This window comes from Stegostoma tigrinum, chromosome 31 (assembly GCF_030684315.1).
Source record: "Stegostoma tigrinum isolate sSteTig4 chromosome 31, sSteTig4.hap1, whole genome shotgun sequence".
Taxonomy (NCBI): domain Eukaryota; kingdom Metazoa; phylum Chordata; class Chondrichthyes; order Orectolobiformes; family Stegostomatidae; genus Stegostoma; species Stegostoma tigrinum.
This window is the reverse complement of record NC_081384.1, coordinates 20150485-20171687: the sequence shown is the minus strand read 5'-3', so window position 1 is coordinate 20171687 and position 21203 is coordinate 20150485. Positions and strand designations below refer to the sequence as shown.

The 21203-nt window shown below is 38.6% G+C and overlaps 1 protein-coding gene across 7 annotated transcripts in view; it reads left to right on the top strand.

Annotated features, from left to right (window-relative positions):
- The window catches only part of hdac5 (histone deacetylase 5), a 316103-nt gene that overhangs the window by 5342 nt on the left and 289558 nt on the right, over positions 1 to 21203 (top strand). For 4 of the 7 annotated variants that reach the window (XM_059638854.1, XM_059638859.1, XM_059638852.1 and 1 more), the window contains one exon: positions 2635 to 2744. The exons of the other annotated variants lie outside the window; for them this stretch is intronic. The gene's annotated coding sequence lies outside the window, so the exon portion shown is untranslated. The remainder of the gene's footprint in view (positions 1 to 2634; positions 2745 to 21203) is intronic. 7 annotated transcript variants of the gene reach the window in all.

Sequence of the window (21203 nt, the reverse complement as noted above, 5' to 3'; positions counted from 1 at the left end):
GCACGGTGGCTCAGTGGTTAGCACTGCAGTCTCACAGCGCCAGGCACCCGGGTTCAATTCCAGCCTCGGGCAACTGTCTGTGTGGAGTTTGCACATTCTCCCCATGTCTGTGTGGGTTTCCTCCGGGCGCTCCGGTTTCCTCCCATAGTACAAAGATGTGCAGGGTAGGTGGTTCGGCCATGCTAAATTGCCTGTAGTGTTCAGGGGTGTGGGTTACAGGGGGATGGGTCTGGGTGGGATGCTCCAAGGGGCGGTGTGGATTTGTTGGGCCAAAGGGCCTGTTTCCACACTGTAGGGAGTCTAATCTAATTCCCCTCTGTGTTAATTTCAAGTACATCTCTGTCCCCATTCTGTATCATCATCTCTCTCTAATGTGATGCAAAGTATTCATTTAAATCCTTAGCTGTGTTTTCTGCCTTCACATACAAACTGCCACTTTGGTCCCTCGTGGGCCCTACTTGTTCCCTGGTTATTCTGTTAAATGCCTTTGAATTTTCCTTAGCGTTACATGCCAGTGTTTTCACATGACCCTGGCTTGCTCAACACATTTCTTTTTTAAGCAATACCCTGCACTTACTGTATGCCTGATGTGAGGCTTTTAGACCCACTAAAAGCTTTGTTATTTTTTCCTTATTCAATCTTGAACATTTATTGATATCTGACATTCACTGGACTTGTTGGACTCAGCTTGATGGGAACATGTTGGCTGTGAAGGTTGGTTTTCTGGCACGTAGCTGTTCCCAGTCCACTTCAGCCAGATCCTGTCTTATCTTATTAAAATTGATCTCCCCTTAGTTCAGAAACTTTCTTTCTGGTCTGTCTTTGTCCTGGTACATAAATACCTTAAATATTACTGAGTTATGGTCTCTGTCACCAAAATTGTCTTTCACTGCCACATTCACCACTTGCCCAGCTTCATTTCCTAAAATAGGTCTAGTACTGTCCCCGATAACAAAGTGTGAAGCTGGATGAACATAGCAGGCCAAGCAGCATCTCAGGAGCACAAAAGCTGACGTTTCTGGCCTAGACCCTTTATCAGAGAGGGTCTAGGCCCAAAACGTTAGCGTTTGTGCTCCTGAGATGCTGCTTGGCCTGCTGTGTTCATCCAGCTTCACACTTTGTTATCTTGGATTCTCCAGCATCTGCAGTTCCCACTATCACTAGAACTGTCCCCTCTCTTTTAGGATTTTCTATATGTTGGCTTAAAAAGCTGTCTTGGGCACATTTGAAAAATTCTGTCCCCTTAGTCTTTCGCATTTTACTTGTCTCAGTTAAGATTAGAAATCCTTATTATTGTTGCCCTGTTAGTGTTATTTGTTATTGTTATTTCTATGCTTCTGAGATTTGCCTTTCTATATTTTCCTGAATGTTTTGCAATCTGTAACACATCCCAACAAAAGTGGTTGGTCTCATTTCTGATTTTAATTCTACCCATACAACCTCATTTGAGGAACTTTCTATGATATCATCGTTCCTTACTGCAGTAATTGACTCCTTGATCAATAATGTGGTGCCAACACCTGATTGACACCACCCTAGCCCAACTTTATCTTGTTTTAAGATTCTGGAATACTGAGCTGCAGCCCTATCCCTCCCTCAATCATGTCTTCATGATAATTGTAGTGTTGATGGGAGGAATTGTATTTGCAATACTGAGCCAGAGATGCTGTAGCTTTATGATTTATATAAAATATATGTAAATATGGTATATATAGAATTGATTCTTTGGGAACTGGAGCTACTTTAATTGCACTTCCAATGTAGGGGAAGAGGGAAGGGTATATCTCAGGGTGTGCTGCAAACTGTAGCTCAACCTAAGCACAGTTTATTCTCGGAGGAGACTAGTAAAGTTGCGTAAGACTTTGAATTATAATGGGTAATTTCATCAGCCAAATACTACCAGACTCCTAAAATCGCATAAGGTCATGATTGCCTCAAATCTACAGCAACACTGCACCAAGTATTATCAAAGACTAAAGACCCCATAATGACAGTAAACACGACCAGCATGATATACAGAATACTACGCAGCGATTGCAATAAACATTATATTGGACAAATGGGAGGAAACTGACGACCAGAATACACGATCACCAGTGAAAAAACACTACCAGTATTTACATGTCTCAATACACATAGACAATGAGGGCCATCAGGTTGACTGGGGAAAAAGTGACTTTACTGGGACAAGCAAACACCAGACATGCAAGGGAATTTCTGGAAACCTGGTCCTCAACGCAGGACTCCATTAACAATTACATAGCAATAGGTCCTATACACAGACCGCTACTAAAACAACAGAACTGGAAGCGACAAGACCATCACACCAGAGGATCATATAAATCCGGAAGGAAGCAGAACACTGGTGTTTCTATTAGAGATTACATTGATGATGTTGCCTAAGAAGATGACAAAATGTCTGCACACCACAGAACAATTGGCTCATTAAGCTAATGAATGATTGCATCCATAACTCGAGCTACAAATTTTCACAACAGACCTTAATTATTTAATAATTGTATTGAAGTGCTGACACAGAACAGGAGGTGGTCATTAGTCCGTATCACATTGCAGTTCTGATGGCATACGTGGTACATCACAAAAGCAAGCCTAACGCTCTTCCTGTCTCCACAGATGCTGCCTAAGCTGCAGAGTGTTTCTGGCATTTTCTACTTTTGTTACAGTCACAGGCCATTGATTCCATTTGGTACATGCTACTTGAGTCTCCGCCATTCTGATATCAAGTAAGCTTATCATCACTTTATTCACTGTTCAGAAGGTCAGTAGGATGACACGGTGGCTCAGTGGTTAGCACTGCTGCCTCAAAGTGCCAGGGACCTGGGCTCGATTCCACCATTGGGCGACTGTGTGGAGTATGCACATTCTCTGGTGTAGCGTGAGTTTCCACTGGGTGCTCTGGTTTCCTCTCACAGTCCAAAGATATACAGGCTAGGTGGATTGGCCATGCTAAATTGCTCAGTGTTCAGGGATGTGTAGGTTATTAGTGTTAGCCATGGGAAAGGGTAGGGTGATGGGTCGAGGTGGGATGCTGTTCAGAGGGTTGGTGTGGAGCTGTTGGACTGAAGGGTCTATTTCCACACTGTAGGGATTCTATGATTCAGTGATGATTCTATGAAATAAAAGCAGTATGGTGCAAATTAAGATTAAGTTATAATTAATCTGTGCTAATAGAGTAAAGGCATTTATGGTTAAATACTTTCTGTATTGTAGCAATATTGCCTTACATACAGGATTTCTTGTCATTCTTGCAGAATGCAAACTTCTCTCTGGGAAATGCTACACAAAGCTTATTGCACTTAAAAACACACTTACGACTTTAACTACAATTTTTATCTGGATTCTAGCATTGTGACTTGTTCATATGGAATATGGAAATCTGAGAACTGTTTTCTTGTGAGTCGAAAAACCAGTTTTATCTGATGGGTTCAGTGTTACTTAAAAAGCCATTGTTTTTATTTCCTTGAAATCTGCTTGTTTAATTTCTGCATTTATCATGCTGATGACCAAGTCTTTGTTTAAGATTCAAGTTTAATGACATTATGAAAGCTTCTTCCTTGATTCTAAATTGGTGTGGTGGTGTGCCTATTTGAGATGTACTTTGTAGGAGCTCTGGAACTTATAGACAGGTTTCAGATTTTTAGCCTAGGGGTAATCCTGGTGTATTCTTTTTGAAGAAATCTGTCTGATGCATTAATTTTTACATTCAGTTCTGGTGAATCTTTTTAGCATTAAAGAATAGTTTTACATCAAGTGTTATCAAATAATTGACCCCACTATTTTGCCACACTTGATCAATTCTATTATCTAGTGCAATCATTCTTTTTTAACTCTGTTATCAAACAAATTCCATTCATCGTGCCTGGAAACAATCTCTGCAGCCATGGTTGTTGTTCAATTCCATTTGCCTTTTCTTTTTGTTCGCTATTGCATCATTACCAACTTCAAGGCGGCATGGTGGCTCAGTGGGTAGCACTGCTGCCTCTCAGCACCAGGGATCAGGTTCAAATCCAGCCTTGGGCACCTCTCTGTGGGGAGTTTGCACATTCTTCCCACATCTGCATGGGTTTCCTCTTGGTGCTCCAGTTTCCTCCCACCATCCAAAGAGGTGCAGGTTAGGGGATTCACTATGCTAAATTGCCCCTAGTGTCGAGGTGGGAAATGCAGAAATAGGGTAGGGGGTGGGTCTGCGTGGGATGCTGTTTGGAGGGTCAGTGCAAACTTGATGGGCTGGATGGCCTGCTTCCACACTGTGGGAATCTGCGATGTTTCTACGAACTATGTTTGCATTGTGCACTTCTATTTTCCACACATTTCACATGCATCCATGTGTGTCAGACACCCATCACCAGAGAAATCCACCAGCCAGTGTGTCCTTAAACTGTTTAATCAGCGCAGTTCTGACAGACGAAAACTGACTTTTGATAGCTTTTTTGTCAGGTTGCTTTTTAAAACCTCTTTCAAAAGATGTGGGCGTCATTGACTATGCTAGAATCATGGCCCATCCTTAATTATCCTCAAAATGGTGGTGGATCAACCAACTGCAATCCACATGGTGTAGGTACATGCCGAGTGTTGTTAGGGAGTGAGTTCTTGGCTTGCAAGAGAGAGTTCATACAGTAGTGTATTTGCAGGCAAGAGATGTGAATTCGAATTGAAAATTTGCAGAAATCTAGTCTTTGCAGCATTGAAAAGAAAAATTTTGAGAATATTGTCTTAAACAACAATACAAAATAGAATGGTAAAAGATGAATATGGAAAATTAATGCTAGAACGGAACAAATGCATGTTAAAACTAATAAAAGTCAGATTATTCTTCACTGAACAAGTGATCCGTTTGGAATGAATCCTGTGAAATGTAGTTGAGACATGAATGCTCAATTAAAGAAAAATGTTTGAATACCGCAGTGTCAAAACTTTTAGGTTTTTAATGGATCGATGAATCAACAGGAAATATGTGGTCTGCCTGATCAGTTTTTTTTTGAGAATGCAATATTTTAGATTTACCTACCAACGATTGTGTAACGTTAAATATCAATGAGTCCACCCACATCCTTAATTGTCTTTTCTCTAAACCATATGACTCTAGTTGCTCTGACGTTTCATAACTCCTTCCTTTTCCACAGAGAATTAATCTTTTTAATGCATGTCTACATGTTTTCAGTCTTAGAATTGAGTACTTTGCTCCAATAGTGGTTTGACCAGTGCCTTGTGAAGTCACCATATTATCTTAGAACGCATGCACTTCATCAAATCTGTTCTAAAACTTGATTGTTTTAGCACATGTATTGAAAGTGAAGAAGCAAATGTTCCTTCTAGATCACTTACTCTGTTTATTTTCATTCTTAATCTGTGGTGCACATTGATCATTTCCTATTCTGTTGTCAGTTTTAAATTTAATTTAATTTCACCATACCACCTGCATTAAACAATTTAAATCAGTTTCAATTTATTTGCTGCATCCTGTCCTCCTCCTGCTCTCCTTATTTTAACACTATCTACAGATCTACATTGCTATGTTAAGATCACTGGGAGCCAATTGGAAGCAACAGGAATCCAAACCTGTAGGACATCTATATCTATGTTGTAATTTTCATGAGTTTTTTTTCTGCTTTTTTCCCCCCCACTGACTCCTTACCCAGTTCTTTTATCAAACTTGTTTGGTGTAGCTTTTGTTACAAAATGCATGTATGGGGTTACTTTGTTTGCAAGATATTTGAATCAACAACTCTACATATCAAATTTGATTTTTGTGATTTGAGTGTCTGTAAATGAATACAATTTGTTGGGCAGGATCTTTGTTTTCTAGATTCCTATTGGCTACTAATTTATTGATATCTAATACATTGTTACACTGCCTCAGAATAGCACCATATGAGATCACAAATCTAAATTTGGCTCTCAATCTGAAAACGCCTTGAAAAACAAAGATGAGGATTTTAAAATCAAACCCCTCAAGGTCTCGTCCCTCCCTATCCCTGTAATCTCCTGCAGCACTACAGCATCTGAGGTTTCTGCTGTTCTCCAATTCTAGCCTATTCGTCTCTGATTTTCTGTACGCTTGGCAGTTGTACCTTCAGGAGGTGAAGCTCCAGAATCTGTCCTTTTAACCTTTTCAACCATCTCCCACTTTTTCTTCTTTTAGGATTCTCCTTGAAGTCTACCTCGTTGTGACCAGGTTTATGGGCATTTGTCTTAATGGTGCAGATTTTGTGTAAAAAAAAATTTCACTGAGGCAATCAGCATTCATTTCTATTTATATATAAATCAGACAGCACTGTCCGGCAGTCGCATAACCACGGTTAAACATGGAAATCAGGAAGTCTGACTTTCTCTGCTTCTCCAAAAATTTTAACGTAAAAATGCTTTACATTGAAATTTAATATTGAATTATTCCAAGTGTGTGATATTGTAGTACTTAGGTGATTAATGTCCACTAAGTTCACCAGAAAATTTTGGAGCCTGCCCAGTCCAGCATAATTAAACTTTTAACAGTGTGATGAGACTTATTAATTTTAATAACAACTTCACTTAAAATTTCATTGAAAATTAATCTCAAGTGTTTAGTCTCATTTCTTGTGATGTTACTTATCATTTGGTAATTTAAAATCAAAGTTTTTTTTAAAGTTATGCTTCTCTGTCTCATGCCTCTGCATTTCTTCCATTATTCTCTCCTGTTGTTTATTCCTGTGCATGATTTGACATTGAGTTCACTATTCAACATACTCTTTTGGCGATGGTCCTTCAGTCTGGTTAAAAAAATACACAGTTGCCAATTCTGTTTGCACAGATCCCAGATTTTCAAAATAATGTACTAAATTGAAAAGGCTCACTAATCACAGCAAGTTCCAGTGCTGAAACAATCTGGGAGTTAAGACTGACAAGCAGTTGACAGCATTTATTCATGACAGACTGCAAAATTTATAATTTTAAATGTATATGGCCTTGTTTGTTTCTTATATAAAGAATTTGGGATGTTTTATAATGTTGCAGTTGCTATATAAGTGCACATTATCATATGAGACGATGTTTGGAGGGATCAGAAGTTGAAGGAAAAGGTGGGGAATTAGGGCGTTGCTTATTGACTGGGTTTCTAAGAATTCTTTTTTACTAAAATTTTTGTGTACTTGTTTAATATTGGGTGTCAGTATGCTAAATGTGCCAAAAAGAGAGTGTTGTGTTCTAGAGTTTCTGTCACTTGTTTGTGTAACAATATTGATTTATCTTCTCATACTGCATGAAATCAATACTGAAACTGATTTGAGTAACACGCTTTAAAGTAGTGCAATATAACACGCTTGTCAAGTTTGTCCACTAATGAGAAATTCTGAAACCCCATTTTCCTATGATTATACTTTACAGTAAGAATTATTATTCCCAAATTATTTTTAGATCAGAAATTGTGAATTAACTTTAAAAAATACATCAATTTTGTTTCAAGATTATGACAAATGAACAATTCACAGGAGTTCAAAATCAACTTCAAATACATTCAGACTCATGAAGACGTTCAAGTATAGATTTCAGCACTATTGAACATGAGGGTTTCAAATGTTCGTTAATTGACATTCTCCTAGAAAATGCATAAAGCTAAATTTGTAAATATCACATGACCCAAACTTGTTAATTAAGTACAAACACACTTTAACGTCAGCTACATTTCATAGCCTATCGGATTTTAAAATCATTGTGATGGCATGTCCTTGAACATTTTAATATCCTGCAGGATTTTCAGCTCAATGTAACAGAAATACTTGATTAGCTAAATGGACTCAAGAATGACAGCCGTTTTTGATGTGCTAGCATAAGTTTGGTTATTGAAAGGACAGCCAAAGAGGTCGCAGGCTCTTATGGTAAACTTGTGTACTTCCATGGAAATAGAATTAATTTCCTGCTTTGTAATTGTGTAAAGTTATGATAGTGCTTTAAATAGGTGTTAAAATTAATTCATTTATTGCAGAATTGTGGGTTATGCAGTACATCACACAAAAAAGAAAATTCTGTTCTGACTGTTTGAGTTGGTCGTCTTGAGCTTCTATGACTTGCCACCAAAAGAGCCAGACAGGAGTAAAAAAAGTAAAGGTACTCGGTACAGATTCTTAAGTACAAATTCCTGGGGGAGAAACATTAGAAAAAAAATAAAGAAATAAAAAGTCCAGCAGTAAATTGGAAAAATAGAGAAATAAAAGTTTAGAATAACAGTCCTTCCCATCCAGACTGTGCAGGGCTTCACTTTGAGGCCAGGAATTGCCAGAGTCTGCATTGGTTTCACCCGGACATTGCTGATGCTGCCCAAGGACAGGAGGTGAAAAGAGAGAAGGAGGAGAGAAAGGACCGGACAAGCTCTGGCTCATGAGTTTTATTCTGCCGCCATATTGGCAGTGTTTTTTTCTTCAAAAACTGTGTAAAATTTGTGTACGATATAACTTCCTGAAATCTGGCCTAAAGTTTTCATTTTACGTAGAAGTATTTAAGGTATTTACTTCCATAAAATGGAATACAACTGACAAGAACCCTGTGATTACTCGTCAGCTCATATTACAGAGAATAGATCAGAATATCATCTTGTTGGAGGTGACTCTTTGTATCGCTTCATATGAAGTACTAAAGGTAACCTTGGGAATACTGTCAGGAACTGTCCATTCAGGAAGGTAGATTTATCTTACATAATAAAATGCAAAGCTAAGGTTTGACCAGTTCATGCAGTCTGAACCCCAAGATTGTTTTACATTCTCAAACATACTTTAAGATCTTGCCTTTTTAGCAAAGTTTTGATGTTTTTCTGACTTCTTTGGCCTTCCTATTACTCTTAGTGATTATAAGTGTAACAGTGCCCAGATTTTGTCATGTTATTTCTTTTCTATTTGATTGGAAATGATTTCCCAGAATAGTGGACAGTTGCACCAATAAGCATTTCTTTGGGATAGTTGAATGGATTTTAACAAATGGCTTTTAGATTGGTATGGGAATTTGCTTCCGAAGGGTGTAGTCATGATTTAAATGTGAGGGTAGATGAAGGCAACAAAACAATCCAAAGTATTCACCTCTAAAACATATTTATGCTCAATGTTTATTTCGGGTTTTTTACTATTTTTACTGATACTGTGTATTGAAGTGGACATAGTACACATGGTATTTGCAAGGTGACAAACATTGAGATCTCACAATTGTTGCTGCCATGGTAAAGAAATGATCAACTCTTGTTTATTTGGAATTTACAAAAATTCTTCCAGTATTCATTCATTCATTGTTTTTAAGATGTAGTTCATGCTTCCTAAAATTGGGATGCAAGATTTTGAACAAGGAATGCAGGGAAACATGAGGAGGCATTTTTGCACTGGAATTGACTGACTGCACATACATGTCGTGAAATTAATGCTTTCAAAAGGAAATTGAATGACTGCTTGAAGAACACACTTGCAGGGCTTTACGGACCAAGTGGAGGAATGGGACTGACTGTATTTTGCCACCGAAAGCTAACTTGGACTTGATGAGCTAAATGACCTCCTATGTGATGAATTGGTCTTTTCTACCATGGCTATCATACAGTAAATGTTATTTTATAAAAGAAGATATAGTTCTGTACTCTATAATAGTGCTAATTTTAACATAGTAATGCAGGATGTTCACCTTTTAATATAGTATCAGCCAAAGCATTTGTTATAGACCTTGTGTGGGACGCACTCACAAAAAGGATTGAGGAGAGTCGATCAGTGTGCAGGATAAATCGCTTTTTGTTATCTATCTTAACAAGCAAGGAATACAAAATACAATTTTAGACCATATGTCTAGTTGTTTTTGAACATACTTGAAATTGTTGATTTTGCACTTCAGACTCGTGAAAGCATTCGCAAAAGTTTTTACTCTGCTTTATTCCAGAACTGAGGGGGGATCTGTCTTCCCTAGAAAAGAGAGGACTGAGCAGTAACCTGAGAGAGGCCTTTGTGGCCACAAAAGGCTTTCAGGTGTACAAGTGGAGAAGATGTTCCACTTGCGCATGAGCCCTGAACATGCCATATGTATAAGGTAATCAAGGTAATAAGGGTGGCACACTGGCACGGTGGTTAGCACGGCTGCTAGAGACAAGGGTTTGATTTAACCCTCAGTTGATTATCGGTATGGAGTTTGCATGTTCTCCCTGTGTTGGTGTGGGTTTCTGCCAGGTGCTGTGGTTTCGTCCCACAGTCCAGAGATGTATGAGTTAGGTGGATTGGCCATGCTAAATTGCCTTGTGATGTTTAGGTGTATTGTGCAGGGGCTTAGTGTGGTGTCTGGGTCTGGACTGAATGCTCTTGGGGGGTTGGTGCAGATTTGATGGCTGAATAGTCTCTTTCTGCATTGTGGGGATTCTGTGATCCTATTAAATCTAATAGGAAATTCAGAAGAAGTTGTATTCAATGTGCATGGGTCTGTAAACCGTGGTAGTGGTTAAGGTGACTAAGTTTTGATGCATTTCAGAGCAAGCTAGATAACCAAATGATGGAGAAAATAATGCTAATGTTGATAGGACTAAATGAAAGGCAGAAGATGTGTTGTATGGATTGGTTGGGCTCAATAGCCTGTATGTGTGCTGTTTGATTCTCTGTGTATATCTGAGTGAACATGCATCATTAGTGGGAGATGAGCTTCATAAACTGGATTATTCAGATTTACTTCTGGAATTGGACTCTAAGTAAATAGATGGTTATATATTGGTCACCGTGAACTTTCAGAAAATTAACATTTTGAAAGAGCACATGGGGCCATTCTTGAATATATCCACCATGAGGTTTGAACTTTGTTAAATCAATGGGGCAGATAGTAATAATCGGAGCAGGAGAGCTGATGTTTTGGGTTGGGACCCTTCTTCAGAAATGGGATGGGGGAAGAGTGCCTCTGAAATAGATACAGAGGGGACAGGTGGGGCTAGGGAAGGTAGGTGAGATATTTGCTGTAACTGTATATTAATCCGTCGTTGACCCATGCACTAGGGCACCAAGATTTCCCTGCATCTCAGCCCTGCATCCCTTAACTATTTAGAAAAAAATGCTTCCTTTTTATTCTTTCTGCCAAAATGGACAATTTTGTACTCTTCCCACGGTGTACTCTGTTTGTCAGATCTTTGACCACTCACTTAGGCTGTCTGTATCCCTTTGCAGGTGTCTCATGTCCTCTTCGCAACTCCTTTTCCTACCTATCTTTATGTCATGAGAAAATTAGGCTGCCATACTTAATCCCTTCATCCAACTCACTTACGTTAGATTGTAGAGAGTTGAGGCCCCAGTATAGACCATTGTAGTGCATTGCTTTCATGACAGCATTCCTGAAAAAGACTCCCTTATTCCTACTGTCTGGTTCCTGTTAGCAAGCCAATCTTCTGTCTATGCTGATAAGTTACCTCCATACCATGAGCTTTTAATTTGTGCAGTAATCTTCAAAGTGGCACCTTATTAAGTGTTTTCTGAAAATCCAAATACAATATATCTGTTGGTTCTTCATTATCTACAGCATAAATGACTTCAATGAATTCCAGTAGATTTGTTAAACATGATTTCCTTTTAACAAAGCCATGTTGCCTCTGTCTGATTTCTGTGAACATATTCAAATAGCCTGCTATAATGTCTTTAATAATGGCTTTCAGCATTTCCTCTATGATGAATGTTAAGCTAACTGGCCTCCCTTTTTGAGTAGAGGAGTTACATTAGCTGTTTGCCAATCAGAAGGAACCTTCCCTAAATCAAATGAGTTATGAAAAATTAAAACTAACGCATCAACTATTTCACTGGCTGCTACTTTTCGGACCAGAATGAAATCCATCAGGACCTGTCGACAAGTCAACATAAGTGGTAGATGACAATTGTCTCAGTCCTGCTTCTCTGATAACTACAATTTTCTTGAGTTTTTTGTCCCTTTGAATTCTTGATTTACACCTTTTTTTGGGATTCTATTTGTAATCTCTGGTGAAGACTGACACAAAGTATCTGTTCAATTAATCTTCCATCTCTTTCTCTTCCATAGTTAATTACCTAGATTTGTCTTCTATAGGGCCAGCTTTTAATCTGTTAGCCCCTTTTTTAAATATCTGAAAAAAACTTCTATCTGTTTTTATATTTTTGGCTAGCTTTCTCTTGTTTCCAAATTTCTGTCCTCAATCTTGCAGTAATTTTTGCTGTTTTTATGTTCTGTCCAATTTTCTCACTTGCCACCTATCTTTGCGAAATCATAAGTGTTTTCTTCAAGTTTGATATTATCCTTGGTGTTTTTAGTTAACTGTGGATGGCAGATCTGAACTTTGGAGTTTTTCTTTCTTAAATAGTACTAATGTTTAATTTTAAAATATCTTTTTCTAACAATGCCCCCAGTAAGAAAAGCTGCCATTCAGTTTGACTGCAGTGATTTTTCCCTGCTTTTATCCTCGTGGAAAGACCCTTCAATTCATAATATTCTGAGCCAGTCAGCCAAAATGATTTGTGTTAGTTGTGTCTATTATTTCTTTTCATATGGAAATTTGCAAGTAATGATATTTTAATAAATATGGAAATTTGAGTATGATTTTGTTGTATGAACTCCAAGTCTAGAAAAGGAGCATTATTAAATTACTGGAAAATTATGGAATTTGGTTATGATTGAAATTCTATTTTAAGGAAGTTCAAATTGACTTTCGAAAAAGTTACTTTAGGCCCAGTTGGTTGTGTATTGAGTAGCAGGAGTGACAAACCTGTCACTTTAAGACGATATGGAGTAAAAAATTAGGAATAACCTGATTACTCCTCGTGTATCGTTTAACAGATATGTTTGCATAATATAATTCATACCATGACTTGCATATCTTAAAAAAAACGTTGTCTACACAAATACATACTGAGAATATTTTCAGATGTCTTTCTTTGATATGTTCACACAGATGATAAAAATGTTTTGAAGTTTTCCAAAATGTGAAAATGAAATTAGCATTTCTTTCAAGTATGTCAGTGTTCACAGTTTATGATCATCTGTTTGCTTAAATAATTCCATGTAGCCAATAAAGAGGTGACTGCTTGGATCTGTAACTGGATATTTTTAATCAACCTGTTCATAGTTGTTACTGGCACATCTCTGGAGCAGATGGGACTTGAACCCAGGTTTCTTAGCCTAGAGGTAGGGTACTAACACTGCACCACACGAGCACCTCTTTGGCTTTTTGACTGCATGGAGTGTTTGGATGGAAATCCAATCACGGAAAACTGTCCCGACCAGTCTGCTGCACTCATGTGAGAATGTTTTTGAACTCACTCGGATAAAGCCTTCGCAGGGTTTGCTGCTGTGTTGTGCACTTGAAACACTAAATAAATAATTGCTGAACCATTGTGAATTTGGATCACTATAATTTTGATCAAATCAAAATGGCTTGGGGACAAGATGTGGCTCACTTAATAGCTGAAAAGATAATCTGAAGTACTTTATTGGGAAATCTGTTTTCTGTGTTTAATTTGCTACTGAATTTTATGCTAATTTCCTGAATTTTTGTCTTATGCCCAATACTGCATGATGCAACACCTTGAGCTTCATCTCAATGCAACAAAATAATATTGTAGATATTCTGTAATCTTACGTGTAAAGGTGTAATCTAGAAAATCCTCCATTATGTGTAGAGGAGAAACATATGGTAGGCAATGGAATACTGAAGTATGACAGCTGAAACCTAGTCCCTTAATGGTGTAACAAGGAACGAGTGCACCAGACACTGGAGATGGAGGTAAACAGCACAAATCAAGAATATTAAATTTCATCTTTTGTGGTAAACCTGACCCAAAATCTTGGCAGTTGTGAACCGTGTTCAGCAAAAGTAAAAAATGTGCAATGTATACCTGTTTCTGGATTCAAGATCTGTCTCAACATGTTCCTTGCTGTTTTCGATGGACTTTGATCTGAGGCATCCATTAGGCTAAATTAACTTAATTAAGACCGGTTCTTATTTCAAATCCTTCTGTAAAATATGTAGAAAAACAAATCTGTGCACTATCCAAGCACTGTCTCGCTTTCCCAGTTCTACAGCAGTTCTTAAAGTTTCCCAATATCCTGTGAACCTCTATGGAAAAGCAGTGATATCATAGAGGGAGGAGGGTGGCAATGCTGTGTCCAAAGTCTGAGTTGTCATGCTGTTAGCATTGAAGCAGTGTCTGGATGATTTGTATCCCTTTTGAGAATACTCAACCTCAAATATTTTGAGTGTCATACTTCTGAATCCCTTGTGTAAACTAGGTTATCAGTTTACGTTGGCTGTGGTATGGGATATCCCTTTTCTTAACAATAAAAGTGAGAATTTTGAATTTGGTGTATTGGAGGAAAAGGAGGCACTGGAGTTTTATAGATGCATAATGATAACTAACTAGAACAGGATGTAAGTGTTTGGATTTCAAATGAGCATGAGATTGCACAGGTTAAAACTTGGGAAACTTGCAAAGAGGTCTTTGGAAATATTCAGTTGTAGACTGTTGAAGCACGGATAAGCATTTTGTGGTTAGGTGGTCAGATAAGATTTGAGTTGGACAATTTGCAGAGTTGGAACTAGGTGGCTTTGACAACGAACATCAGTAATTTGAAGTTCAGCTTGGGGTTAACTGGGCATACAGACTACATCTCATCTATGTCGGCCTGTTGTGGATAGTAAAATATGGGACACAGTGAGTTGTTTTCTTAAAGATTTGATTCGTCTGGTTTAAACTACCATGCTTAAATTGATTGTCAGCATAATTCTTTACACACTCAAGATTTTTTAGCAAATGGTGTTCAATCATAGAATCACATTAAATATTGACCATGTGGGTGACGTTTTCCCATTATCATTTAATGATTTGTCAATTGAGAGTCATGGCATTTGGTGTGTCATGGCTCTCAGAAATGTCTTTCCTACAATTTTTGATTCTTCGCTTGACTTAATTATGCAACCAGGCTCTTCAGCACCTTTCCTGTTGAATGAAGTGGCAGAAGAGATGGAAGTGCTCATTTTTGCTGGCATTCATGTACTGATGCCATATTTCAAGGCAAACTCTCCATCACTTTAGAAACTACAAACCAGGAACAATCCCCTCAATGTGATCAATATCACAGGCGACAAATCAATCCTTCTCCTCACCCTCAACTCCCAACATGCATTTACAAGCACACGCACGCATACTAAAACGTGCGCACATTCAATATTCACTCACTCACTTCACTCTCCCTCTCTCGCGCACTCCCCCCACCTACCACCTGTACCCTGTCTGCCACCTCACTCTGCGCACCTCCCATCTTGCGCTTACACGCGGGCACATGGGGACAAGCGTGCACAGACATAGCCATTAGCAGACGAGCAGAGACTTTGAGGTGCTGGAGTTGGCTTGTTAAAGATGAGTGCAGTTCTTTGCTTGCTGTCTGCAGGGTTTTGCACCAGACAAAGTTAGCTTTGATCGAGATAGCAGCCAAAGTCGCGTCCTTAGTTAAAAGCAATGTCCAGCATTTCAGGAAGGCTCATTTTGCAAGGGTAGGTGCTGCTGTTATCTCGCTGCTACCTCAAATTGCACTCAGTGCTGTTGCCACTACTCTGGTACCGCATATGTATCTCACCAAGGCGTATAGATTACAAGTCTCTGTTTCATCACATACATTGAACAGCTCTCACCACTTCACTCTCCCAAACTATTGCTTCTTGTTTTCCATGCTTGCTACTAACATACTGCAGACATCTAACCACCTCCTGTTTTTGCGTCACCATTGCGTTATACTCTGTTCCTCTTTTTTACTAATTGCAGGAAAAACTGATCCATTCCTGGACTGATGCATTCACAGCAACTGACTGATCTCGGCAGTGCTTGGATGGTTTGCACTTGACCCGTAATGTTGAATGTAGCCATCCCTCTGGTTTGGAATTAGATGAGTCCTTAACTGATGGTAGTGGTATCCCTGACTAACTGACTTCTGACATTGCATGTGCTTTAAGCAAATGTTTATGTATTTGCAGCATACATTGCTGGGATATGCTGCAGGAGTGACATTGATGTCGCGTGGTGGTGTACAGCGACATGTTCACATTTTGATTGTTCAGTTTTCCCGACCATGACAAGCTATCTACCTTTTCCTCTGTGCTAAAAAGCAGTGTAAAGCCACATGGACTTTGGCTGAACCTGTAACTGAATACTGAAGACCCAGTTCATTAAAAGTGGAGTGCATAGATGCTGACAATAAGTGCTGAGTCAATAAACACTAAGAAAGCAATCTAAGAGCCATGAGCCTGTTTGGATGCATGTGTCCATGTGCAGAAAGCAGCCTGGTAGAAACATGCAAGTTGTATGGGTCCCTGAGCTGCAAAGTAAAGAGCTGAAGGGATGTGAGAGTTAATTGGAAAACAGACACGATGATCTGGCGAGGCTTGTAGTTTGTCACTGACAATGTGTGGATGAAGGGGTGAGGACGATCATGGCTGTGGAGTACGCAGGGGTGCTTTTCTGATGACAGTTGGGTGATAGCCAGGACAAGCAATTAGCAAGCTGCAGCCATCTGTTCTACTTACTCAGATCTGCGTGCCGTGAATTTACACCATTTACTTTCTCGGGGATGGTGTGGAGAATTAAAAATGTAGTATAAATAAATTATGAAGGGCTATTCATGATGTGTGAATGTAGAGCAATCAGATAGTTGCAGCTCAGTAGTGAAATTCTGGAACCGCCATGTAAAACTTGGGAAAATTAAAGATACAAACTTTGTCATGATTATGTTTTATTTATATTTTGCCATATTTTTTCAGCTTTATCACTATTGCTTGTGCTGCATCAAATAGGATAAGACTGCGCCCAGTGTTTTGAATTTTGCCACTGCGGGCTGGAATGTGATCTCCACAAACAGTTTTTGGGTTCCACCAAAACGATGTACGATGGAATGATGCCAAACTATCCCTTGTCTCTGATATGTAGGTAATACGTATAATGTATTTAAATTCTTAGCTGCATGTAAGAGTTTCTTTGAACATTTTAATAGGCTGTATTCTGTGCTCAAATTCGCCTTTGAGGTAGAGTAGTCAAAATGAGCTCTCTTTTCCTTGATGTCCATATTATTGAAAAATTGGCATGGAATATTTTTACGACTGTCTGGTACAAGCCTACTTTCAGTGGCCAGTTCGTGTTTGGGTTCCTGAAGTTTCATGCACTGTAGATTGGCCTTATCTGGAACTTTTTGAAAAGGACCTAAATTATTTTGTTCCTCATGTTATCTTGGTGCTGGAATAGGTTGCAGCAGAGTCATCCTATAGGATAACAACTACCATGATTGGATCACTTCTTGTTGTATATCAGGCAAACTCGTGAGCAGGTCTAACCTGTCATATTTGGTGCGGAAAGGTGCCCAATCCACCTCATATAAAGAGTAAGATTTCAGTTCTTTGAGTAATAGTTAAAGCTAGCTACTTCATGCAGCTTTTCTGCATTATCAATAAGTGGTGTTTTCCATTAATGGATTGCTGTTGTCAAACCTTAACGACATTATATCCCATGAGTGAGTATTTTTTATATGAATTTCAGTGAAGGTGTGATGGTAGATTTGTAGGCCAAAAGTCCTGAGGCTAGAATATCATGTTAAACGTATCCATTTGACCACCTGCAGCAAACGAGATATTGACCATACCCAAACAGCCCATGCTTGTAAAACACGCAACACTACCCAACGTTAGATGTGATTATGCAGTTGAACAGCATTCACTAAGTATTCCTGATTGTGCAAAGAATCCCACTGATAACTTGTTTAAAGATTGTTATTTGGGCTTTGCAATGTGGCAAACCTGTGTATACTGGAAGCTACATGTATAAATGTGCACATTGCTTTCTTTGTAAAGGGAGTCAGAGTACTTGCCATTCAATCAGCATACTCCTGTCACAGTATGACTGGTGTTTTCCCTAGTATTAGTATACAAAACTGCAAGATGAAAAGCTTCAAGGAAATGTGCTTCATATTCAGGAATTTTTTCTTCTGTAATAATTGCAAAGCATATAACTCATCATTGCTTGACCAAATTAGAATCAGTTCACTTTTTCACTGGTTCATTGACATTGAAAAAGTGATTGATAAACCAACTAAAAAAAAATTCTATTTTGATGTCTGTACATTTCCACTGAACTGGGATATCTATTGTATGATTTTTATTAAATCTCAGCTACTTCGGATGTCCAACACAGTCAATACCGGCACTGTCTGCTATAACAAAGAATGATAAATTCAGTGGATTTTAAACATTACTTGAGTGGGATCATTTTTTCCTTGACTCAATGTTTTGTTGGAACAAAACAAATGTTTAAGTATGACTTGTGAAGCTGGAGAATGCACTAGTGTGGAGTTTTCAATAAGCAGCTAACAGATGATGATCTCCAATCAAAGTGTGAAGCTGGATGAACACAGCAGGCCAAGCAGCATCTCAGGAGCTTGCTGCTTGGCCTGCTGTGTTCATCCAGCTTCACACTTTGTTATCTTGGATTCTCCAGCATCTGCAGTTCCCATTATCATGATCTTCAATCATTTTGCTTAAACTAGCCACAGGGTTTTAGTGGCCATTGATGTAATAACTTGTATTAATTAGAGACTGTTTCCTCCGTTCCTAAAAAGAAAATTCTGACTACTTTGCATAAAGTTTACTTAGCGGGAATAAGTTTCACACATGTAACAGTAACCTCTTTTCAACATTCTTTGGTTTTGTTATGCCATTTCAAGCTTGTTTCCATCTCGGTATTTCTGTTTGAAGTCAGGATATAGATATCCAAAGATCCAACTGTACAACACAAGGAATAAATATGAATTAATGCGATAGCACAAGGCTAATCATCAGACAACAAATGTTTCATTCAAATGCACTTTACATTTCAGAGATATTTTCTTTTCTGAAACTGATGCATCTCCTTGCCTGTTAATCTATGCTTTTAAGGAAACCTAGATTGGAATTCCTTGGCACTGAAACACACAAATTAAAATAACCGCATGCATACATTTTTTATTGTGTGTGTGTGTGTCTACAGTGTACCATTTTGTAGAGTTACTTAACTACCTAAAGATATGAGAACAATTCATCAATATCCCCAGCGTTCATTACCCTTCATTACAAAATTAAAGCCAATATAAATAAGGAAAGTGTTAAATTTTTAGACATCATGTCATTTAAGTCGGCAGAAGAAAACAATCTTTACAAGCTTGTAACCAACCTTTTTTGCCAAATAACTAATACACAGTCTTTACTCCTTGGAAGTTCTGGGGCTTTAAGCTAATGTGAATTGGATGCGAAATAAAGAGAAAAATGACAGTTAACAATACAGTACATAGCCAGAAGGGTATACAGCATGGAAACAGACCCTTCGGCCCACCTTGTTCATGCCAACCACATATTCTAGATAAATCTAATCCCCTTTGGCCCATATCCCTCTAAACCTTTCCTATTCATATACCCATCGAGATGTCTTTAAATGTTGCAATTATACCAGCCTCCACATCTTCCTCTGGCAGCTGATTGCATACACCACGACCCTCTGTGTGAAAAAGTTACCCCTTAAGTCCATTTTTATTCTTTTCTCCTCACACCTTAAACCTATGCCGCCTAATTTTGGACTCCCCCCACCATGGGGAAAAGATCTTTTATATTCATTCTATCCATGCTCTTCATGATTTTATAAACCTCTATAAGGTCACCCCGATGCTGCAGAGAAAAAGCCCCAGCCTAATCAGCCTCTCCCTATAGCTCAAATTCTCCAACCCTGGCAACATTCTTGTAAGTCTTTTCTGAACTCTTTCAGGTTTCACAACATTCTTCCTGTAGTGGGGAGACCAGAATTGCACACAGTTTTCCAAAGTGGCCTAACCAATGCCTTGTACAGCTAAATTGTTTGAATCATGCACAAGGTAGCTTTCAGTTTTAGTCAAAACTGTCCTGAAAATATCCTCAAAATGCTCTGGCTGATAGGATTCTTAATTCTTATGGGCATTTTCACAGAAGGATTTTTTTTTCCCGTTCCTGATGGAAGGGATTTATGACAGGCTTCTGGATTCTCTCTTCTGAGTATTTGAGGTTTTGTTTGCTGTGAATCACTGCCAGCACTATTGTAGTGTGATGTTTCATGAAGGGATATAGCAGTGTTGATGCTTTCCAAGTTAGTCATTACTGTCATCCACTAATACTCAGCCAATGATTTGTGCATCAACAATATTAAATCCATTAAAAAGTTCTTTATCCTCAAGTCTTCAAACTTTCTCATCAAAACCATTTCCGCCGAATGCCAGCAGCAGGCTCAGCTAGACTAATTGCTCTACCTCTTCCAATTAACAGTTCTCTCTCTATTCAGCCCGTACTACTTTTTCAATGATAGGTTCTGCCTTTAGAGGAGTAGCTCAAGCAGGAGAAAGGAAACTGCGATTAGAGAAGCAAAGAGACTGAGAGAAACAAACTGGATTCGAAGAGCTAGTTCCTGACTGAATATGTCTCTCCCACAAATGGAACAACTTTTCTGTCACTGTCTTCGTGATCATTTTTTTTTGTGCTGGTATTTTGGAGAATGTTTGTCTGTTACCCCCATATTTTGAACCCTGATGAAATGAAGCAAAGCAAAATTAGAAAATGTTTTATCTTTTAACAGTGGGAATCTGAAGGAATGAGACTTTATGCATGTAAAGTTAAATTTTCAGTGGAAGAAAAGTTTTTTCAGCAATAATTATGATTTATCATATAGACAGAAATTCACTTGCACTTAACTGAACAGGTCAACATATTTTCTGCTATGTTTTGTGTAATGGTGGATAAGTGTCTCAACGTTATGCTTTTCACGTGTTTTAATGCTGAACCTGTAGGCAAGGTGTTCGTGTACTGAAGCAACATCCTAGGAGGATTACCTTAGACCAGAAACTGAAATGGACCAGCTAAATAAATACTATGGCTAGACGATTAGGCCATTGGGTGGGAATTCTGAGGCAAGTAACAGATTTTCTAATAGCCCACAGTCTGCCCGCTGTCTAGAAGTCTAGAATGTGCTCAATATTCAGCACTTAGCTCTATGAGTACAGCTCCATCAACACTTAAGGAATGCAACTCCATCCAGGTCAAAGCAGCCTACTTTATTGGCACCTCATCCATGAACTTAAGTGTTCACTTGCACCACTGCTGATGCATAATGGCATCACTCTGCCCTCCGTACAAGATGTATTGCAGGAACTCTTTGACGTTCCTT